General features: G+C 40.1%; 1 protein-coding gene across 2 annotated transcripts in view; it reads right to left on the bottom strand.

Annotated features, from left to right (window-relative positions):
- The window catches only part of stk3 (serine/threonine kinase 3), a 150,680-nt gene that overhangs the window by 97,460 nt on the left and 27,723 nt on the right, over nucleotides 1–25,497 (bottom strand). The window lies entirely within an intron of this gene.

Genomic DNA, 25,497 nt, shown 5'->3' with positions numbered 1-25,497 from the left:
GCACTCTCCACTGTCCAAATAACATCAATTGAACAAACAAATTGGACAACATCAAGCATGAACATGTGAAAACTGTGGTCAGCAAAGAATACACACAAAGGGTCAGAAAAATTCTCAAAAGCAAGCTCAATGGAGGCAACACCATCAAGGCCATAAACACCTGGGCCATACCTGTCATAAGATATACTGCTGGCATTATAAATTGGACACAGGTGGAACTGGACAATTTGGACAGAAAAACAAGAAAACTCATGACCATTCATCATTCACTGCACCCTCACAGTGATGTTGACCGGCTATATCTGCCTAGAAGATCAGGGGGCAGAGGACTCTTACAAGTAAAGCAAGCAGTCAAAGAAGAAGAACATGCCCTGGCAGAATATGTCAAGCAAAGTGAAGAACCTGCTTTGATTGAAGTCAAAAATCAGAAACTCCTCAAAACACAGCAGACAAAAAACCAGTACAAGAAAACCGCACTACAAACTAGAGCTGACAGCTGGCACAACAAAACACTGCATGGAAAGTTCCTTGACAAAATTGAAGGAAAAGCTGATAAGGAGAAGACCTGGCTCTGGCTCACGAATGGGACCCTGAAGAAGGAGACAGAAGGCCTGATCCTTGCAGCCCAGGAGCAAGCCATCAGAACAAATGCAATTAAGGCCAAGATCGAAAAATCAGCTGATGACCCAAAATGCAGACTGTGCAAGGAAACCGACGAAACCATTGATCATATCCTCAGCTGCTGTAAGAAAATCGCACAGACAGACTACAAACAGAGGCACAACTATGTGGCCCAAATGATTCATTGGAACTTATGCCTCAAGTACCACCTCCCAGCAGCAAAGAACTGGTGGGATCACAAACCTGCAAAAGTATTGGAAAATGAACATGCAAAGATACTGTGGGACTTCCGAATCCAGACTGACAAAGTTCTGGAACACAACACACCAGACATCACAGTTGTGGAAAAGAACAAGGTTTGGATCATTGATGTTGCCATCCCAGGTGACAGTCGCATAGATGAAAAACAACAGGAAAAACTCAGCTGCTATCAGGACCTCAAGATTGAACTTCAAAGACTCTGGCAGAAACCAGTACAGGTGGTCCCGGTGGTGATGGGCACACTGGGTGCTGTGCCAAAAGATCTCAGCCGGCATTTGGAAACAATAGACATTGACAAAATCACCATCTGCCAACTGCAAAAGGCCACCCTACTGGGATCTGCACACATCATCAGAAAATACATCACACAGTCCTAGACACTTGGGAAGTGTTCGACTTGTGGTTTTGCGAAACGAAATCCAGCATGTCTATCTTGTTTGCTGTGCCATACAACGTCGTTGTGTTGATAATAATAATAATTTATTTGTTTGACCAGTCATATGACCATTTCGAAGTGCAACATAAATAAAAACAAGGCAAAAAGGATGGGAGGACAGGCAGCTGACCATCTGTTTGCTGACAAAATCTTATTTTCCTGATTCTTCTTCTTTCAGGAAATGTGCTCTTTTCTTGATAGCTTTCAGGGTAAAGAGGCTGACTCTAATTATGGTGGATCTTTCTTGTCCTTGCAAGAGGACTGTCAGAAGATCATTTCTGTTGTGAGACCTAAAATTAGATAGTAATGGATGTAAATATCTATGTCGAAGTTCGGCATATGCTGGGCAGTCAATCAAAAAATGTTCGATGTCTTCCACTTTTTGATCTCCCCAGACACAGAATCTCTCATTTCTTGGGATGTTACAGTAGCGACCAGTTTGCATCATAATACCGAGTTGTTCAAACCTGGCCCTGGTGTATATTCTTCTTAAGGGCAATGGAACTGGAATAGTCAAATAGTGTTCTAGATGAGTATTCATTTTGTGGGAGGCTAAAAACTTTGTGGCAGAAGACCTACCTATACTTGCTAGGTCCAATTGAGCATAGATATCATGAGTGCGTTGCATGAGCACTTGTTTTGCCCTAGATCCTAGATCATTCAAAAATTGTAAAGGAAGGCCAGTTTTAGCCATCTAATTGTTTAAGGCCACTACCCATGATGACTTGTGGGCACGCTGGTCTTGATCCTCTAAACATAGGTGTGGAAGTCTACTGGAATTCATCTGATTTACTTTTGACCAGTAATTGAATTGTCTCATTAAAATTTGAGCTTTTACTGGGAGCATTCCTAGCTCTGCCCTTACAGCAGCCATCAGTGTTGTTCTGGAAAGTCCCAGAAGAGTGCGAAGCTGCTTAACTTGGAAGGCTTCAATCTTGGCCAAATTGGTGTGCCCCCAAATTTCAGCCCCAAATATGAGTGTTGGCATTATTTTTTTCTTAAAAACTTCCAGGGCAGGCCTGATTGTGCCTGGGTATCTATGATGGTACAGCTTGTAAATGGAACCTGCTGCTTTTGTTGGTCTTTGTATACTATGCGTAATATGATTAGACCAAGCACCAGATGATGAAAATGTAATACCTAGATATTTGTAGCTATTAGTTTGTTCCAAATGTACACCATTTAGGGTCCAAGTGTACCGCTTCCTGTTTTTTCCGATTACCATAATTTTGGATTTATCCTTGTTCAAAATGAGGGAATTTAGCTCACAATACAAATTGAATTTTGCCAGAGATCTTCTCAGTCCTACTGGAGACATTGCCATGATCACCATATCATCAGCATAAAGTAAGGTGTTGATAGTTCTGGTCAGAACTTTAGGGCCATGTAGATTGTCAGAGGATAGTGTTTTCACAATATCATTAATATAGAAATTAAAGAGAAAGGGGGCTAATTTTTGTAGTCAATGTTTTCAAAATATCGTGATATTTTGGTGCTAAATTCGTAAATACAGTAATTACAACATAACATTACTGCATATTGAACTACTTTTTCTGTCAAATTTGTTGTATAACATGATGTTTTAGTGCTTAATTGGTAAAATCATAACCTATTTTGATGTTTAATAGGCTTTTTCTTAATCTCTCCTTATTATCCAACATATTCGCTTATCCAACATTCTGCCAGCCCGTTTATGTTGGATAAGTGAGACTCTACTGTATATATTATGCTATCAAACACTGAACAATAGATTTGATATCTCTCAAAAAGTTGAAAAAAAGATCAGGAAATCCAGTCACCATCTAACACCTTGTGTACATGCAAGAGTTTTAAAATAAATACAATTATCAACTAGATTCAACATAAAATGTGTTAAATGTTGACTAAAACAGCATTATTTATTGCTGGGATTATGCAATTAATCATTCAGGGATAAAGAAGTCAATAGAAAACTGGTAACACAGATTATTAAACCAAGAAGTTAATAAATAAAACAATACGACTTGCTAGTTGGTTTAAAACAAATAAAATGTTTACAATGTGTAGCTGTCCAAAAGTTAGTTGTACACACTATGATTATTTTTTCAGTTGATCCTATATTGGTAGTTTAGGGCATAACTGAATCCCCAAAAAGAGAAAGGTGGGGTATAAATCTAATCTAATCTAATCTAAATCTATCTAATCTAAATCTAAATCTAAATCTAAATCTAAATCCATAATAAAAGTGAAAACCTGTATGTGGCACGGGTGTCTGCTCACACAGACAGCCTCCGGCCTCCACAAACAGGCCACAGTTCCCAGTGCCAAAAAGCCAGCAAGTCACTCTTTTCCACTGACATTGCGGTTACAGCGAGCACCATGAACATGCAGCCCAACCCCTGCCAATGTCCTTCCCAAAGACTACGGCCCACCACCCAAGGAATGCTTTCATTTGGGGACAATTTCATCCTAGATTTTGCTTTTTCTTCCACCACAGGCAGGCATCCCAGGGTTCTCCATTGCTGTGAAATTTGCATAACCCTGCCCACTGCCCTCCCCTTTCAAAACTGTCTTCATAACAAACAGAGCACAACTGAGCAGGAACTAAACTTACTGGAGGAGTTTGGGGATTGACTCCACATGGTAGAAGTTGTAGTTCACCCTGCATCAAGTCAGACCACTGTGACTCCTACAGGGGAATGTAGAGGAGTTGTAGTTCACCTACACCCAGAACGCTATGAACCCAAACAATGATGGGTCTGGGCCAAATTTGCCATGCATACCTGATATGCCCAGATTTAAATACTGGGGAGTTTTGAGGGGAATTGGCCTGATCATTTGGGAGGAGTAGATACTGGGATTTATCGTTCACCTGCAATGAATGAGCACTTCAAACCCCACCGATGATGGACCAGGACCAAAATTGACACACATAGTCCCCATAACCAAAAGAGCATATTGGACAAGTTTGGGGGACAGGGACTTATAGTTCACCTGCATCCAGAGAAACACTGACTCCCACCGACAATGGACCGGGACCAAACTTTGCACAGAGAAGCCTCATGGCCAACTGAACATACTGCAGCTGTTTGTAGGAAGGGGCCTTTATTTTGGGAGTTGTAGTTCACCTGCCCTGGTGGCAAAGTGCGTTAAAGCACTGAGCTGGAGACCAAAAGGTCCCAGGTTCAAACCCCGGGAGCGGTGGGAGTGGCCACTGTTAGCTCCAGCTTCTGCCAACCTAGCAGTTTGAAAACATGCCAATGTGAGTAGATCAATAGGTACCACTCCGGCGGGAAGGTAACGGCGCTCCATGCAGTCATGCCGGCCACATGAACTTGGAGGTGTCTACGGACAACGGCGGTTCTTCGGCTTAGAAATGGAGATGAGCCAGAGTCAGACATGACTGGACTTAATGTCAGGGGAAACCTTTACCTTTACCTTTAGCTCACCTGCATCCAAAGACCACTAAACCCAGCCAATGGCAGATCTGGACCCAATTTTGCACACAGAGTGAACATTGCCTGCTGTGGATAGTGACAGATGTTTCGGGGCAATTGCCCCGGGACTCTAGGAGTTGTAGTCGTTCACCCCCATCCAGAGAGCACTGCAGCCGGGCAATGACCAGCCAACGACAGATCTGGACCACACTTGGTACACAGGCCCAAAATGGCCAACTTGGAATACTGCAAGGGTTTGAGGATTGACCCACAGTTCTAGGAATAGTAGTTCACCCATTCCAAACAAAATACATAACATTGAAAGACAAATAATACCATTCTCAAATAACCCGGGCACCACCGGCTCCCCAAGCTAGTAGTTAATAAATCAAGAATACATGATGTGGCAATGCCTTGGATTCAAATAATACAGTTTTCATACATGTTCTAAAATGTCTAAAATGTTCAAGAAGTATGAACTTTTGGAAACGGGGGGGGGGGGGGGGGGGTGTCCAACGCCAAATTTGATGTCACAACCCAGCTTCTGATGAGTGAGCATCAAAGAAAATCACCACACATCAAAGAAGGCTGTGCAAATACAAGAAGATTGGTTACTGTAGTATTGTGAATCTTGAAAGGTCAATTTTCCTCAGTCATTGAGGAAATCTTAGGGCCTTTGGTTCCTTACTGTTTGAAGTATAGAAAAATGTACTTTCTCACATTGTGTGTAATCTCATAGAGAAAGAACAGAAAAAGCAGCCCTAATTACGTTATGCCTGGAATTATGCCAGAACAGATATGAAGCACAAACTGCATCAAACATTTTTCAGGCACTTCCATTGTTTTGTTGTGATACACATTATCGGCTTCCTGCTGCAAGTTCCTTTTGTGACATATTTAAATTACCAAACTGACTTTTTGCTACTATTATATATCTACTGATTCCGTCCACAACAGACACCTAAATGAATACACTGCAAGAGTTAAATAACGGAGTGTTGTGTAGTTTCAGGGCTGTATGGCCGTGTTCTAGCAGCATTTTCTCCTGTCGTTTCGGCTGCATCTGTGGCTATCATCTTCAGAGGGCCATCTGAAGATGCCAGCCATAGATGCAGGCGAAACGCCAGAAGGAAATGTTGCTAGAACACAGCCATACAGCCCGGAAACCACACAACACCCCAGTGATTCTGCTGTGAAAGCCTTTAACACTACATAGTTAAAGAATGCATTTCATGCAACCACACTTCTTTTAAAGTTAATCCTCATTTTAATATGCTAGCCCTTCAAAAAGCTAGGCATGGAGTATGGCCACTTTGAATTCCTGCACTGTCAACATTACATCTTGGGACACTTGTGATCAGGACTAGAATAATCACAGATGACAAAGATTTCTACACATTTCTCTTTCCCAGCCAGCCGGGAACACAGCAGTCAGTCAAAAATGGGCAATGGTTGTTTTTTGCTTCATATATCAGCCAACTCCTGGGAATCCCAGAATTAGTGATTCATGTCACAAGAATTAGAAGATAAAGTTAAAAAAAAAACCACTTTCAAGTTCGGAAGCAGGGGCTTCCTAGAAAACTACAAAAGTTTACTACCACCCAATTGCCACTTTCAGTTTGCCAGCTCTCTCAAAAGCAGAATGCAAAGAAACAAATGAAAATGACAGACTATGCACATTTGAAGATGACATCCTTAAACTCAGAAGCATTACATTTTTGCTCTCATTGCACCCCATAGACATGGCCTGGAAAAGAAATATGCACCATTTGAGGCCCAGGATCTCTGGTTGATTAAACAGGGAACAAGAAGCAGCACCCTGCTTTGGCACTATATCCTCTGGCATGTTAGAAAGGGATTACTCATACCCTCCAGTTGAGAATTGCTCAAGATAATAGATGCTGGTCTTACTGATCTGAGCCGTTCTAGAGCACTGCTTCTTAAACTATGGGTCCCGACCGCAAATGGGGTCTCTTAACAGGAAATGGGGATTGTGAAAAAAGGGCAATAATAAAAAGAATTCTGAATACCACTTGGTGGTTGTTTTAGACATTTACACAAATCTGTTGCCAACAACATGTAGTGTTTACAGTGGACTCTGCAGAAAACGCTTCAACTTAACTTCATAAAAAGGAAACTCAGTCTGTTTAGCATGCCTTGCAAATGTTGATTTATTACCAGTAGATGTTTTAACTTTATACTTATTTGATAAAACTATATATTCGAGGTCACGTCAAAATTTCTCAGATAGAAAGAGATAACGCATGGAAAAAGTTTAAAAATTCTTATTCTAGAGCACATCAAAAGCCTACCCCTGCATTCAGCTCATATTTTATAGGCACAGAATGATGCCGAAAGTTTCTCTAGATCAACATAATGTCTGACAATGCTCCTTAATACAATCTGAGTGGGCTGAGAAAAACAGGAAAGCAAGAAATGATCCCGAGCCAAAAGAAGAAAGTGTTTTCATACATTATAAAATTCAAGCAGATCTGCTTCAGACTCTGTAAGGAAGAAGCTAACTTGGCTGGTGTGAGAAAGTAGCAAAAACAAATTAGCAGAGAACTATTACTTTTAAAAAAAAAAACAAACACCATGCGCTAACAAAGGCATTAGTTCAGCTATTACTACTTTGAAAGAACAAACCTGGTGTTATTTAATAATTTTTTTAAAAATGCCTCTCTACCCAATTTTCTTCTGCCTGCCAGCACTCAGAAAATGTATGTGTCTTTCAAGATAGTATGGTGTTTTTCACTTTGCTAGATTCTCACCATAAGTGCATGGAAAAAAATCTAACTTTTTTTGTTCGTGGAATGGCAGCCAAAGCTTTCCAGGTTTTATTGTCCTCTCTTGCCCCGGTCTTTTGTAACATAGCACACACACACCCCTCCCCAAAAAAATGTTTAAAACTCATAATGCTTAAAATTTCATGCACATCTTTAACCAATGCTCAAAGTCTAAGTAAACCTACTCACACTGTCAAAAAGGCACAAGAGCAAAAATCTGAAGGTAACATTTGCATTGACTCTCTTTTTCTCATGGGAACCTCAATAATGAAAACTAACACACATCTGGAAACAACCTTGGATTCATACAGTTAAAAATAGGCCATGCAAGCTAAAAATACGAACTTTTAAATCTATTCTCAGGAGGGAAAACTATTCATGTTTTAAAGCATGCATTCTTCCCTCCTTGCCTTGTAATATGTAAATCAAAGTTTAAGTTTCTTCATTCCGAGTGATAAACATGAAGACAATTTTAAGATTAATCTGGAATTTCTCTTGAAAAATTGTAAATTATGCACCACAAAGATTTGCTCTACAGCTATGCCACAAACTATACCAGATGTGTTATACCTCTGTTTAAATATTTAGTCAGCAAACTAAAGGGCTAAAAAGAAAAGGCCATAGTGATTTCATTCTTTGCTTAAACCAGGGTGGTCTACTGGTAACTTTTAGTACCAGCGGTATTGCTGAGGGAACAAAAATGAAACCAGGTGCCATCAAATTCAAATTAAAGATTTTGTGCTCTTTTAAACAACCCTAAACTAAGTTTCCATAAACTCCTTAACTGATGCTTCTATAAATTTGACTATTTCCTAACAAGCAAGAAATTATAAGTTATCCTTGGACCATCAAATTGTAGCTGCAAAACATTTAGATTGATTGGCACCTCTTCTTTACAAATAAGAATTTTATATTCAATATGCATCACAACTATGAAAACATATCTCAGTACTACGCTATTCTTCAATACACTCAAAGAATATGCTTACATGTTTACAGATTTTATTATTCACATCTTATTTTTAGGAACGTTTGAGTCTAAAGAAGACTTTAGAAGGAGGAGGAGGTTTCAGCAAAGCAAATCATTTTACTGGACTTTGTGAAGAAAACAGCAGAAGCAAACTTATTTTTTGTAAATAATTTAATTTTGTAAATTTTTAACTATCAACTTAAACCCCAAAAAGATAAGATTTATTGGTGCATTTTGAAACATGTTACCAACATGGATGCCAGTCAACCAACACTGTATGCACTACTTTGATAAATAAATTACTAATTCCAATAGAAAATATGCCAGCGTTTAGCTAATGTGACTTTATACATGATTTTAATGCATAAATAACTACTGAAGAGTCAACTTCAGTGTGGATCTCTTTAGTTTTAAATATACTAATCAAAGAAGTTATTGCTATGTATCTACTATCAATCAAATTCCATGTTGTTCGACTGAGCTCATACAAAAAGAGCACCTGGGCAATTTGGAATTAATGGACAGTAATTGAGAGCTCACAGATAAAGAGAGCTGTGTGTCTTTGTGCATGAGCGTAAGAGACAGAAAGAGAATGACGGAGATAATATGAAAGGAGCGAATTCAAGTTTAGTCCCATATTCTTCACAGGAGAAAAATAAACAGCAAGATGGACTAAGTACACCATTATGTACTTGCATATGCATCATTACGTAATGCCTAAATACTAAAAAAAAAAAACCACTGAAAAACAATGCACTTCAAAAAATGGGTGTGGAGGGCAATATGAAATCTGTGGTTATGTTTGCTATGCAATTAAATAAAAAAATACATGAGTGAATGTTAAAATGCAAGCAGAGATTGTCCCTGTTAGTAGCAATGTACAAAAAACATTGGGCTTTCATCAAATCATAGAGCTGGAAGAGACCTTGTGGGCCATCCAGTCCAAGCCCCTGCCAAGAAGCAGGAAAATCGTATTCAAAACACCCAGACTCTGCTTAAAAGCCTCCAAAAAAGGAGCCTCCACCACACTCTAGGGCAGAGAGTTCCACTGCTGAACAGCTCTCACAGTTAGGAAGTTCTTCCTAATGGTGGAATCTCCTTTCCTGTGGTTTGAAGCCACTGTTACATGTCCTAGTCTTCAGGGCAGCAGAAAACAAGCCTGCTCCCTTTTTTAAAAATAACATAAGGACAGGTTAAATCAGTCCATATTCTGTCCACATAACAGCTAATCAGTTGCCCATTGAAATCAGAATACAAGTCCAACTGAACTCTCCATTTCATGCTCTCCACCACAGATAATCTAGGGACATACTTCCTCCAATAGTAGTAGTAGTAGTAGTAGTAGTAGTAGTAGTGGCAACAACAACAATAACAATAGTTTTATTTCTTGCCCATCTCCTCACGGCTTGAGGTGGGTTACAGCATTACTAAAACATAAACAAACACATAATCCTTTTAAGACACTCTGTAAACTACATATATTAAAACATATTCCCAGAAAATACATATTAAAATACCCAAAACAAAAATTAGGTATACAACTGAAGTTTAAAATTCATCATTAAACTGTCTGGGCAGGCCAGCAAGAAGAAACAGGTATTCACTTGTATCTTAAATTCCGACAGCTGATATAGCTGTTGGCGCTCTACCAACAGGTCATTCCACAGTTGTGGAGCAACTGATGAAAAGATCCTCTAGATGATGGTTGCCAGTTGGGTTTTGGCTAGTTGGAGTAACTGCCCCCCAGAGGACCTAAGTGTGCAAGACAGATTGTATAGGAGAAGGCAATCCTTTAGGTAACTTGGACCCAAACCATGAGGTAGAGATGATACAGCCATCCTGACTAATAGCTATTGATGGCCACATCCTCCATTTATTCAATTCTCTGTTAAAGCCATACAAGTTTCCAGCCATAATTGTATCTTGCAACAGCAAATACCAAAGTTTATGTCCTTTCATCTTTCCCTGGTCAGTCCCCAGTCTCAATATAGCTGTTTTCGACATCAGCAGTTCCTAAATTCAGTATTTACAATTTAGAATCAAGATGCAAGTAGGCAAGCAAGAACATATATTACAGTTTTGTCATTTCCCACTGCAACAAAAAAAATACATTAGAAATGGTTGAATGGGAGATCAAATCATGGCAGGACATCCTGATCCGGCTAGGTTTGGTTTTCAGTAGATGAACTTGTTTCAGAATAGTTTTACGTCACCTCCTGGTCTATATGAAGATTTCATCCTATCATATCACAAACAATTGCACTCTGGTAATTTTGAATTCTTTCATCTAGTTCACAGTTCTATTTATAACTTCTTTTGGGAAAAACAAGCTAGCACGTTACCACACATGTGCAAGACTTGCAGAATAATTTAACCATAATAACTGTTCCATCAAATATATCTTCAACAAAGCTTAAAAGTTGTAGGTCATAATCCAATGTATACAGAGGACCAAAGGAGACTTCTACTGGCAACACTGGGAGGTTGAATAAGCTCTTAAGTATTGCTATTGTGCCTTTGAAATCAATATTCCCAGCTCAAACATTTTCCTATTTAAACATCCTGAAAATAAATGAGCAGAACTATGGAACTGCTCTTTTTTTCAGATTAGCACTTGTAAGTATTTGAATTATAGAAGAAAAATATACAGCCATCACATGAAACAAACCATCATCATACTTCCTTTACAGTTATTTTAGTTAAGGTTTCAAGTTAGCTCACTGGCGTGTAATTATGAAATTATTGTTCTGATCTTCTGCTTACTTTGAAAGTGATTAATCAAAGTCAGAGAAATCCAACCATCAAGTCAAGTATGTTTCAAATTTCCTATTCAAGGATAAAGCTAAAAAGATGAGCTAATTTCACTTTAATTAAATCCTCATTTAGAAGCCTGAAATAAATGTTTTCGATTTAAGTTTCAATTAGACTTGAGTAGCAGTCCAAATTCCATATATTCTTTCCTTCTGCTACTTCATTACACATTTCCAATTAAGTTTTCTTACTTATGCACCCAAGTTAACTAAAATATTTAAAATAAAATGTTTGGTTTAGTAACAATACAAAAACACATTTCAAAGTGTTGCAATAGGGCTCACTTTCTAACCATGCTGCTATATGCAAAAACATCACCCAGAAGGGAGATTCCTGGCAAAATGTCTGGTATACCCCTCAATAGGTGGATGAGGTCTTTCTCACCTGGAACAACAAAAAGAGAGGGGAAAAAGAGCTACAACTAGTCTGGATTTTCTTATTGTTTTCTTCCTGTGCATTGAACAATGAGATGCTAAAACAGAATGATCTATAGTAACAAAAAGAAACTAGGCTTTCCTTTTTCATCAATCTAAGTGGCCCACAATGCTCTAATAAAGGTATCGCCTTATTAATTTCTCCAACTAGAGGGAAGGATCAAGAATGCAATTTTACAGGCTCAAACTTTCTTTAGTTTTATTAAATTGGATTGTAGTCCCCATGTTCCAATGACAACTACGAATGTTTTTTTAAGTTCTTCTGTCTGATATCTGGGGATACAGTCATGTTCCCAAGTTACTCAAATATATACTGTACTAAATACAAATTGTATACATCTGTACAGAAATACATGCTGGAACATCAGTAGATATCCACAGCTATTCCAATACTGTTTTAGAATGCAAACAAAAGTGCATAACAAAGAAAACCACTATGAAACAAATACTGTTCATAGTGAGAATAACTTATACCATCTGCATGTTAAAGAGTGAGTTATCATAAAGTTATCTCAAAATTCTATTAAGAATATATTTTGTTAATACTCTGAAATCATATCACATTATATTAAACTTCCTGCATTCCACGGTACTTTAAAAAACTGTTTGTTGCTGTTTTGTGCCCTCAAGTCCTTGATCTACAATGACCCTAAGGTGAACCTAACATGGGATTTTGTTAACAAGATCTGTTCAGAGAAGGTTGCCTCTTGCCTTCCTCTGAGGCTGAGACAATATGACTTGCTCAACGTCACCAAGTGGATTTCCATGACCAGGTAGGGATTCAAACCCCTAGCCTCCTGATTCATAGTCTACAACGCAAACCACTAAACCACACTGGATTTCTCTTCAAAACTATTAACTGCCATCATCAAGTCAATCTTGACTAATGGCAATTCTATGAATAGGAGAGTCACTCCAGCTCTTTCAAACTGAAGGATGTGTTTAAATAAATAGGAGACATCTATGAAGACATGATGGGGTTTCCAAAGGGTTTCAGTAACTTATTGTCTTGACAGTTGACAAGAACAAATTCTAGAACACATAAAACAGAGAAGAGGGAATGCAGAAATTAGAGATGGAAGATTATGTGAAGAATGAAGCAGCAGAAAACCATAACTAAACAGAATCAGTTTTAAAATACTTGGTCTGATGTTGCTACAATGGTTTCTGACAAGGACTCCATAACCTGGCCAATTGTATGAAACGACCAGATCAATAAAAGTAAAGAGGCTACAGACTTGTACGTCTATAAACTATGGCTCTTACCAGTGAAAATGTCTTTTCTGTTTTCAGTACTCTGGTAGATTTCAAGAGAGCAATGATAGTACTAGCTGATGGTTGTCTACTTTAATACAACTTAAATAAGAAGATAATAATAATTCCTTGTTTTTCAGACTATCATCTTTCAAGGACATAATATTTAACAGTGCATTGACAAGAAATATTGTCTGGAAGCAATTTATGCAAGGTTTGATACAATCTCACAAGTTATTAAGCTGTATTTCCACTCATAGTTGCATCACATTAATATATAAATCCTTTTTCTTTATGACCGATAAAAATCTAAGCCAAAAAAGTAGTAAAGCAAGATACAAATCAACAATGTCATAAACTGTAATTTTTTTTAATGCTGAACAACTTCTGTACTGCTTATTTTATATTCTCGTTCTTGAGAAGAAGTCCCCTGTAGCATTTCAATTGCCATAAGTACCGTGGTTTGTCACATTAAATTAAGAGGCAAACAATATTTAAGGCAAATAATATTTTTCAAGGTTCATTTAGACACATTTTTCTTTGCTGAAAAACAGGATAAAATTTTAACTAAAACAACAAAGACTATTCCAGAGTAAGTATTTCTAATCAATTCTTGTAGAAAAATTGTGCAGATTAAGAATATTTAGGAGGGTCAGTACAGACTCTTAAATTTCTGATGTGGCTATCTGTAGAAACAGCAAGACTATAGTTGTTTATTTTATCTTTCTCTTAAGTAACCATGTTGTATATTATCAAAAATTATCTTATAATTGGAAAAATTAAGTTGTTTGTTGCCAAGTGTTGTCCCGGCTGTCAACAAAAGAAAAAAAGAACTACATTCTACAGCTAATAATGCTAAAACCAGTTTTCTTCACTTCTCAGTTTATATGGACATCAATTTCCTACAGAACGCCCAAATCAAGATGAAGGCTATATGACAATGTAAACAGCATCAAAACCCCTTTGCAGAAAGGCAGCTGCTTATAAGATACATTGGAAAAAAACCAGTGATCACAAGCAGATTAGTCCATGGTGGCAGTGACACAAGCAAAGCAGGAGGTATGGATAATCTGGGTAAGTGCCATGGAAAAATAAATATCATGATTGGACTTAAGGCAAATGGAAACATTTCAAATTGGCTTCTACGCTATTTTGTGGAACATATGATGTCCACATGTCCATTACCAAAAACTTCAGCACAAAACACAATAAAGACAAACACTGGGGGGGGGGGGGATAAGATTTTGCATTACTAGCCTATCCCCAGACAAAATAAAATACATTGGGGGGGGGGGGGGAATAAATTTGAAATGCTAGCTTGTGTACACAAAAGGCTGGCAATGCTTTCCTGGAGCACTACCAGGGCTGAAGCCTTCTTGGAAAGCTTACATGAGTGTAATCTAAAGGATAACGGAGAGGAAAACAAAATTATCCAAGGGTTAGGTTCCAGCTGGATGTCAGACACCTTTTGTGTCCCTTGCTCCACTAAAAACATGCTGGTTGACACCAAAGAAAGCACAACTAAATCTTCTTACTTCTCAGCATATAACATGTCTACAAAAGTTGAAGTATATCTTTGTATGCACATGGACATGTGTGCACATGTGTATACACGAACAGCCAGAAATTACTATCATATTGCTTTCTATATATTTAAGTGTTGTTACACAATTTGTAAAGATAGTGATTTTCCCATATACGACTTATATCATTATATACACCAATCAAATCTAGCTTCCCCACCCTCCCCACTAAAAACAATCCAAATAAAATTAAAAGGTTAAAATGAACCTACTCCCTCAAAGACATGTTATGACAATATTATTGTAATCCTGCTAATCTAGTATCTTACTATCTTGTAATACTTTTGAAATTAGCAAGAATTATAAGCTATTCTGAAGCACCATTTCATATTTCCATGGCAGTTTTTTCTAATATCAATAACCTACTCACTACAACTATGAAAAACACACTATCAAGAAACAAAGGCATTTACTGTTAGGCACAAGACAGTTAGAATGGTGCAATGTCTTGAGTCCTGGACTTTGACTCTGGAAACCAGGGCTCGAATCTGCACTCAAGCTGGATCTACACTGTCATATAATGCAGTTTCAGAATGCGGAAAGATCGCATTGAACTGGATTATATGGCAGTGCATACTCATATAGCCCAGTTCAATGCATGTGATCTGCATTCTGAAACTGCATTATATGACAGTGTAGATCCAGTCCCAGTCATGGAAACCCACTGATGGTCAAGTCACACTCACTCAGCCTCAGAGGAAAACAAAGTCAAATCCCCTCTGAACATATCTTGCAGAGAAAACACCACGACAGAATCACTATAAATTGGAAACAACTACAACACACTTCTCCTCAGCCAAGCACCAAGACAAGCTATGTTGGATTAAAAGAAAACTGCTCAGGAAGAAAGATTACAGATGGACAGGATATTGGCTCTCCTCATGCATGCAACCATCCTGTTTAAATTCAGGCCACATGCACACTTCATTCTTGTGTATAAACAGAAGAAACTACCACCACATCTAACTAAATCCTAAGGTTTCATTTATTTAGACAATTACATTGTCATCTCAAAATGAATGAATCCTTGGTGAAACATGACAGGAGCTTTCAACATCCCAAAAGGGATTAGTGCCTTCTGTTTCTTTGAACATCCAACATCTGATGACCTATGCAAAATGCAGGCACCTCCTGTGCTGTAGTTGGATCTGAGTGCAGAAACATGTATCTCCCAGATCTACAGAGATGAACCACTTGCCAGAGTAAAATAGAGGAAGGATGGGTTTCAGGATGATCATCCAGAATCACAGAGCAATGTACCATGAATTGAGAATTGGTTCAGAGATTCACAGTGGATTGGATCCGTTTATTTATTTTATTTATTTACTATATTTCTACCCCACTCTATCTCACCTCAAGGGAACTCAGAGTTGCCCTTTGATTGGACCAAGTGGCAAAATGAATTAAGCCATCAATTTCTTGGAAAGAAAGGATAATCAGACCAACATCTTTGGAAGATTGGACCAAAGTATCAGCTCAAAATATTTTTTGGTTTGGAATGAAGTTCTCACCCATGATGTGTTGTCACAACCTCCGTCTGGGGCTTTCCAGCCTGAGTCATATGAGGACAAATCTATGTGGGGTCAGAGGAGGCTACATGATATCCTGCCAGTACTCACATGAAGAGGAAGTCACCCAAATCTTTTATTAGGATGCACGTTGACATCAAAGTAATGACTGGATTGTTAGTTGGATTAAATGTTCATTTGGTATACATTGTTTGTGTGGATGTCAACAAAAACACTACTGAGAGCAACACTGAAGGAGGAGATTCTGATCTGCAATGTCCATCACACCAACAGACTATTCCCAAAAATGGTGTTTAAGTCTATTTTGCAGACCTTGCACTATGAAAATATGACAAATGAACAATATATCCTTTACCCAGGCAAAAACGGTGCTCGGAGCAGGAAGAAAACGTTGAAATTTTGCCACCACGGGGTGTGCACTTATTTAAAAATGCATTTGAAGCCATACACAAGAAAAATGTGGGCTTGAACACACAAAAACAACTACAGATAGAAGTGTAATGCCACAGTACTAGAAATGACTTGGCCCCATCCTTACTTACTTAATTAGGCGATCCCTCATAGGCCGAGGATGATGGTCCTCCAGTTGTAGGGTCTTGGGGGTGGGTCTGTAGGTGACTGAAGAGAACTCTTCTTAACCCGCATGTTCTCCCTCAGTGAGGACATTGGTTTCCAGGTGGAAGGCGGTCCCGGTTAGGGCTGGCTTGACACTCCTTCCTCTTGGCACATTTCTCCCTTGAGCCCTCCATTCGTGCCTCTTTGAACTCCGCAGCACTGCTGGTCACAGCTGACCTCCAGTAAGAGAGCTCAAGGGCCGGGGCTTCCCAGTTCTCAGTGTCTATGCCACAGTTTTTAAGGTTGGCTTTAAGCCCATCTTTAAATCTCTTTTCCTGCCCACCAACATTCCGTTTTCCATTCTTGTGTTGGGAGTAGAGTAACTGCTTTGGGAGACAGTGATTGGGCATTCAGACAACGTGGCCAGTCTAGCGGAGTTGATGGCGTAGGAGCATCGCTTCAATGCTGGTGGTATTTGCTTCTTCCAGCATGCTGACATTTGTCCGCCTGTCTTCCCAAGAGATTTGCAGGATTTTTCTGAGGCAACGCTGATGGAAACGCTCCAGGAGTTGAGTGTGATGTCTGTAGACCGTCCACGTTTCACAGGCATAGAGCAGATTTGGGAGGACAATGGCTTTATAAACAAGCACTTTAGTATCTCTACGGATGTCCCGATCATCAAACACTCTCTGCTTCATACGTAAAAAATGCTGCACTCGCAGAGCTCAAGCAGTGTTGTATTTCAGTGTCGATGTTGACTTATGTGGAGAGATGGCTGCCAAGGTAGCGGAAATGGTCAACGTTTTCTAATGTTACACCATTAAGCTGTATTCTTGGCATTGTGGAGAGGTTAGCTGGTGCCTGTTGGAAGAGCACTTTGGTTTTCTTGATGTTCAATGAGAGGCCGAGCTTCTCGTATGCTTCTGCGAAGGTGTTTAGAGTGGCTTGTAGGTCTTCTTCTGAATGAGCACAGACTACATTGTCATCGGCATATTGGAGTTCTATAACAGATGTTGTGGTGACCTTGGTTGTGGCTTTCAGTCTGCTGAGGTTAAATAGCTTGCCATCTGTCTGATAAATGATTTCCACTCCAGTGGGAAGCTTCCCATCAACAAGGTGAAGTATCATAGCAATGAAGATGGAAAATAAGGTAGGGGCAATAACCCTGCTTGACACTTGATTCCACCTTAAATGGGTCACTTTGGGAGCTGTTGCTGTCCAAGACTGTTGTCATCATGGAGGAGCCGAAGGATGTTCACAAATTTGTCAGGGCACTCGATTTTCAGGAGGATGGTCCAGAGAGTGCTGCAATTGACTGTGTCGAATGCCTTTGCAAGATCAATGAATGCCATGTACAGAGGTCAATTTTGTTCCCTGCATTTTTCTTGGAGCTGTCGTGCAGTAAAGATCATGTCCACTGTTCCTCTGGAGAGGCGAAAGCCGTTCTGGGATTCTGGGAGGGTGTCTTCTAAAACAGGGAGAAGGCGGTTTGCTAGGATTCTTGCGAGGATTTTCCCAGCGGAGGTTAGAAGGGAGATAACCGTGATAGTTTCAGCAGTCTGTTCTATCCCCTTTCTTGAAAAGGGTGATAACAGTGGCATCCTTGAAGTCTGCTGGGATTTTCTCGGTCACCCACACTTTTTCAATGAGCTGGTGGAGTTGTTGTATCAGCTCAGGTCCACCCTCTTTGAAGATTTCAGCAGGGATCCCATCAGGTCTGCTGGCTTTGTTGTTTTTTTGTTGGCTGATGGCATTGCTGATTTCTTCCAAACTAGGCAGGGCTGCGAGCTCATCCCTGGTTTGTTGTTGCGGGATTTGTGAGAGGGCCTCTTCGGCCACATAGGAGCTGAAATTCAGAAGGTTCTGGTAGTGCTCTTTCCAACGTAGTGCAATTGATGTTTTGTTATTCAGATGTTTGGTTCCATCTGATGAGCATAGAGGCTGTATGCCATGGTTTCTTGGTCCGTAGATTATCTTTGTGACTTTGAAAAATCCCTGAGTATCATGGGTATCTGCAAAGTGTTGGATTTCTTCAGCCTTCTTTGTCCACCAGATGTTCTTGAGTTCTCTGGTCCTTCTTTGGACCTCAGCTTTTGCACTGGTATAGATCTTTTTCTTGGCAGCACAGTTGGTGTCTCTCTGCCATGTTTGGAAGGCTTTCCTTTTGTTATCAATTAATTGTTGGATCTCTTTGTCATTATCGTCAAACCAGTCTTGATGTTTCTTAGTTTGATATCCAATGGTTTCTTCACAGGCTGTGATGATGGAGGTCTTCAGTTTGTTACAGTGTTCCTCAACATTTTTGGGGTGTTCTATGGATAGATGATCCTTATTTATTTATTTATTTATTTATTTACAGCATTTATATTCCGCCCTTCTCACACCGAAGGGGACTCAGGGCGGATCACATTACACATATAGGCAAACATTCAATGCCTTTTAACATAGAACAAAGACAGACAAACATAGGCTCCAAGCAGGCCTCGAACTCATGACCTCCTGGTCAGAGTGATTCATTGCAGTGATTCATTGCAGCTGCTCTCCAGCCTGCGCCACAGCCCGAGCCCAGTGTTGAGTGTTGTTTGGAGGGCTCGTGAAGGGCTTGGGTGTTCATTTTACGCCTTATTTTTCTTTCTATTTTTCACCACGGCAAGTCTGTGTTTGGGGGCGATCTTGATAGCCATTGTGGATCGGATTAACCTGTGGTCTGTCCAGCAGTCATCAGCACCTGTTACGGCTCTTGTGAGAAGCACATCGCAGCGGTCTCTGGCATGTGTAATTACATAGTTCAAGAGGTGCCAGTGCTTTGACCAGGGGTGCTTCCATGATGTCTTGAGCTTGTTTTTCTGGCGAAAGAGCGTGTAGGTGATAAAAAGGTTGTGCTCTCCGCATTTGGTGAGAAGCAAGATGCCATTCGAGTTGCTGTTTCCGACCCCGTCTTTTCCTAAGATCCCTGGCCACAGGTTGGAGTCCCTTCCAACTCTTGGATTAAAGCCCCCCAGGAGGATGATTTTGTCCTCCTTAGGTATCTCCAATAGGATGGTGTCCAGCTGACAATAAAAATTTTCCTTGATGTCTTTGTCAGCATCTAGTGTTGGTGCATAGGCACATATGATGGTTGCCTGTTGGTTTTTGGCAAGGTTAATTCGGAGGGTTGAGAGCCATTCATTGATACCAGTGGGTGCTTCAGTCAGGTGCTTCACCAGGTCATTTCTAATAGCAAAGCCAACTCCGTGTATTCTTCGCTCTTCTTCAGGCAGTCCCTTCCAGAAGAAGGTGTAGCCTCTTTTTTCTTCCTTCAGCTGTCCCTCTCCTGCTCTCCGCTTCTCCTGAAGGGCTGCTATGTCGATGTTAAACTCCCTTGCAATGATAGCAGTCCTGCATTCGGGGCGTTCACTGTCAGTGTTATCCAACAGTGTCCGTACGTTCAGTGTTCCAAATTTCATTTTTATTTTTTGGCCGCGGAGTGATGATCCCTCTGGATGCGGCAGTCCAGTCAGTGATAAGAGAGGCAGACCATGGTTAAGGCACCTTTTCTAGCCCCTTCCCCATGTGGGGTGAGCAGAGCGGACCCTAAAAAGGGCTGCTCAGTCATGGATACAGCTGCCGGACTACTCAACTGCCTCGGATCTTGAGGTAGAGCGACTGAGTCCGTATCCATCGCCAGTGTGCCAGTCTGTGACTAGGGGCTTCCAGATTTCACAGTCCTGCCCCCGTCGCCACTCGCTGATCGCCATGGGACTTTTCTTGGTTTGTTTTTATTTCTCTTGGAAGACACCTGTGCATGATTTTTTTTTTAATGTGTGGAGTTCGGTGCATAGCCGGTCAACACACAGTCTTCACAGAGTGAGGTCCCAGCCAGTGGCATGATTAACACAACGACAGTGGCTTCTCAGTCTGTTGCAACCTTCTTCCGCCTTCACAGCCATTGTAACATGTACCATGTTATCCTCCACCTGCTCCGCCGTTGAGGTCTTAGGGTCTTCAGATTGTTCTTGGTCTGGATCCTCCCCTGTGGCCCCTCTTGGGGGTGCATGACTCCAGTGGTTGTGCCCTCGGGTTCACTGGAACACGCAAGCCCCCTCACCACGGCAAGGTGCAATCCATCGAGGGAGTGGCCCCATCCATCACAAGATTAAGTGTTAGACATGACTACAGAATGAGTAGTTATATTTCACTCTGGTGTGAACTCCCTGCTTCCCCTCACTTCATTTTGGAGGCATAAAAGTATGTTGCATGGTGATGTCATGCCTTATATTTTGTAGCACCAGATATTCCCAGAGGAAATATGTTGATTTGGGTGGCAACTAAACAAACAAGTCCCACTACATTAGACTCAAGCTATAATATTGGAACAGAAATAAGTTCTGCAATGTCCCCATTATATTTTCTTTTGTTTTATGACATCTTCTGATAATATGAATGGGGTCTATGAGGCACTTCAACTAGAGATGGCAATCTTTTATTAACACCATTGAAATAAAATATTTTTCCCTTTCAGATTTTCTACCACAGAAGGTTGAACACTGAAAGACTTTTAACAACTAAAAAGAACATTCATTGATTCCAGCAAAGCAGGTGGCCTTTACATCTGACATTCCTACAGCTAGTGGTAACATTAGATCAACTGTGGAAAGAAGCCCCAGGCATGCTCCACAGATTTAAATATACTAATGAGCCTACTGGCTAGTTGATTGTCACCACCTTTAGAACCACAGTAATTCTATTGTTAATCTTTTTATAAATAACCACAATAAGTGTGTATTTTGTTGACAAAGATCTGATACATATTCCCACATACTTAGGCCTTAAGTATTTTTATTGCAGTCTTTTAACCTGAAACCTTTTCTTTACCCTCACACTCTCCTGACATTTAGTACAACCCTTTGAGTAGCAAGTGTGTGGTTAGGAAGAGGAAGCAATGCTTGTTTGCATGGAATCTGCCATTTCCGCCCCTGCCAAAACACTTGTTTAAGAAGTCATGTAATATCTCTATTAGATTGTAAATACAATTGACAAGGAAATGGCCTACTGGCAATGTATTAGCTTTGTGGCAGCGCCAACCAGCCTACAGCAAAATAGCATACAGAATAACTTCTGCATGCATTCCCCAGTAACAAAACAGTGTTTTACATAAATACCACAGAATCTAAGCAAGATCCAGAAAAAGCAATGAAAGTTTGTCCAAGCTTTCATGCTTGCCTGTATCAATTGAATGTCTTAACTAAAACAAAATAGAAAAGCATCTACATATGTCCAGGAGCCTTGTGAAGTTGGATCATATAACACAAGGGAAACTATCACAACTGAAATCTATGTATTTCTTCTTAACCACTGTAACAACTCACTAATAAAAATTAAGAAGAACTGTGGAATATCAAGTGTACAAAAGAGTATTAACTGCACACAAGCCCTTAAAGGTCAGAACATAAATTATTAACAAGAACATGTGTTCTGTGTAAACCAGAGCTGTTATTTTAAAAATGATTTTACCCTTTGATATAATACATTTGATTACAAGGATTCCAAAAAGAATCGCAATGTGTCAAGTTAAAGCACTGACCCTTTATTACACAGGCAATGATTATACTGTTAAAAAATCTTCCCTGATAATTTTGTTCTTACTTTTCATTATTTAATGAAACTTATAAGCAATTATGTAAAAGTTATTCCAGATATAATGTTGATATTGTTTTTTTTTAAATCCCATGTTAACTGTAAGTGATCTTTGTTCATTGTGTCTCCAAGAAATGCCAACAGTTTGTGGGCATCTGCTTGACCATTGTGCAAACAATATGCTGGAATAAAGGGACAGAGCTAGAAAATAATTACTTTTGGATTATAACTCCCAGATACACACACAAACAGCTAGAATGGAGCTGGATGTAAGCTCTGGGAGCTGCAGTCCAAAAAGTTACAATTCTAAGCTCTACAGCAGTGGTTCCCAAACTTATTTGGCCTCCGCCCCCTTTCCAGAAAAAATATGACTCAGCGCCCCCTGGAAAGGGGGGCATGGCTTAGAGGGTGGGCGTGGCTCCTGCTCAAGAGGGCGGGGCTGAGGTGGGCAGGACCACAAATGGGCAGCCAGGACTGGAATGGAGTTACGAGCTCTGAGGCAGGGCTGAGCCTCTATCCCTGTCCTGCGGTGCCTGCCAGGACACAGGGGGCGGGGCTAGAGGAGGGGGCAGGGCCTCTTCCCAAGTGCCTGACGGGGCTGAACCTCTATACCCCGCCCCCGTGTTCTAACAAGCGCCTCAGGGGAGGCTCAGCCCTGTCTTGCGCTCTTGGAAAGAGGCCCCGCCCCCACCCCAGCCCCACCCTTTAGTTCTAAAAGGCCTCAGGAGAGGTACAGAGACTCAGCCCTGTCTTGGGCTCTTGGAAGGAGGCCCCGTCCCCTTCCCTAGCTCCGCCCTCTGTGTCCCAACAAGAGCCTCAGGAGAGGTATAGATTTTCAGCCCTGTCTCGGGCTCTTGGGAAGGAGCTACAGCCACTCCTCTAGCTCCGCCCCCTGTGTGTCCTAACAGACACCTCAGGTGCTCAGCCCTGTCTCCGGCACTTGGGAAGAGGCCCCGCCCCTCCCCTGGCCCCACACCCGTGTCCTAATAGGTGCCATCACCTCCACCCTGGATCGCTCCAGCACCCACCGGGGGGGCGATAGTGCCCACTTTGGGAATCACTGCTCTACAGTAAGATCAGATCTTGCCAAACTGTGTTGCAATGTCAGTGTCATCAGAAGGTGTAGGTATGTAACAAGAAACCTCTCAGTATACAGGGTGTTTGAAAAGGAACTCTCTATTCACCATTTAATTTAAATGGTGAATAGGGAGTTCTTTTTCAAACACCCTGTTATATCAAATAAGCAAAAAATCATTTATTTTTAAAAAGATAAATGAAAGGTTTTCATGAGATACGTTGTGTTCCCACAAATTTCATTATTACAATATATGTATATCTCTTATTAGGGGTTGATTTAACCTCATTTGCTAATAAAACCGAATTACTGTGTCACAAAATGATGCATACCTAAGAAGTGTGTCACCAACATCAAATGTTTGGAAAGCTCTGAGCTAGATATTCAGTTTGGTCCAGATCTTATCTTCATAGGTCATATATGTCATGAGGATTCATAAATTCATCAATTGCATCTGTTTGCTTTTCACCCTACATTTATCATCAAAATAGATTTTGTATTCTATTTCTAAAAATATGATTAAAGCTTCAAGCCAAAAACATTTTCCTCCACTACAGCAAGGATTGACAACTTCTGGCCTATGGGATGCATACAGCCTCAGGGGTTCCCTTTTAGCTGTTACTTCCAATCCATGATGGCAAAGCCAGGGTATTTTATCTGCGCTCCATGTAGTCATGCTGGCCAAATGACCTGGAGATGTCTATGGACAACGTCGGCTCTTCGGCTTAGAAATGGAGATGAGCACCAACCCGCAGAGTCGGTCACGACTGGACTTAACGTCAGGGGAAACCTTTACCTTTACCTTAATCCCTTAGAGAATTAAGCTGTGAACTTGTTGGCACTTTGTAAGTGGCTACATGGAAAGGAGCTGTATTATTATTCAAACATATGGTACTGTACATAGAATTCAATGGTCGCCCTTTCACCAAACTATACATACACACAATGTTTTTCTTGCCAGCAAACAAACTGTGTGAACTTGGAAATTTTAACTATCCATAATGGAAGGAGAGTGGATAGAGCACTTTTCCTGGAAATACACAGTCACTTCTCTTAGCCTGCATATATTTTAATCTTTGGTGAGAAAGGTTATTATACTTATTCCTGCCTACACATGCCTTTATCCTACCTACTATGGGCATACAGCAGCAGAGACTGTTCTTAAATTAGCATTCAGCCCTAACTGAAACTTGGTTCCCACCTCCACACTGTAGTATATACTTCTTTATAGCTAATCCCTTGTTGTATTAAAGATGTTACCAAAAAGCCACAAAAGCGCAGCTTGATCAAGCGATCAAATGCAGCTGCTCCACTGTCAAATTTTAAATTATTTTTTATTTTACGTATAAAAAATCATCAGCACACATACAGAATAGAAACCAGTATTCATTAAAATGAAAGGGGAACAGTAAGTAAACTAGATGAGAAAGAAATAAAACAGAGAATGGTTACAATTGTTTCCTGACCACAAGGACTTACGAACAGAAAGTAAAGAAATAAGGAACAAACTCAACAGCTCAAACCACCTCTGAGAATTCCTTACTTAAGAAAACTTTATGAAATGTATGGGGATTACCATAAGTCAACAAGCAACTTGAAGACACACATAAACACTCTTATTAGAAGGAGTTTATTTTACATTTACTAAACTAAAAAATCCTACAATAACAGAAATAATAGAAAGAGTCAAGCAAATATCAAAAAATGTCTGGTGACAGCTGATGTCATTTTGGAAAAAAGCAACTAATTTGATGAAAACTTAAGATCTGAATTCCTATAATTAAACATTAATTCTAAACCTTATACAACGAAGCAAATATATTCTGAACAAACCTTCCTGTCCTATTCAGACTTTATCAACAGTCATTCAATATTTATTATCACATCTAATTAGTAATTGAACATCAAATCATAAATCCAATCAGCACAACTGCCAGAGCAAATAATAAGCTTAGCCTCTTTTGTGTTAAATGTGCTCCATTCCCCTTCCTCTTCTGGCAGAACTATGAGAAAAAGATCATAAGCTTTTGTTTCCATTTTACATTAGCCTCTATGCAATGTGTTTCATGAATTATACTAAGTGGCAAATTGTAACTATGGTTAATGGAAGCACCATGGTTTAATTGCGTTTCCAGTAGTCACATTTTACT

Source organism: Anolis carolinensis, chromosome 4, assembly GCF_035594765.1.
Source record: "Anolis carolinensis isolate JA03-04 chromosome 4, rAnoCar3.1.pri, whole genome shotgun sequence".
NCBI lineage: Eukaryota > Metazoa > Chordata > Lepidosauria > Squamata > Dactyloidae > Anolis > Anolis carolinensis.
The sequence above is the reverse complement of the archived record's forward strand: the minus strand, read 5'-3'. Positions and strand labels throughout refer to the sequence as shown.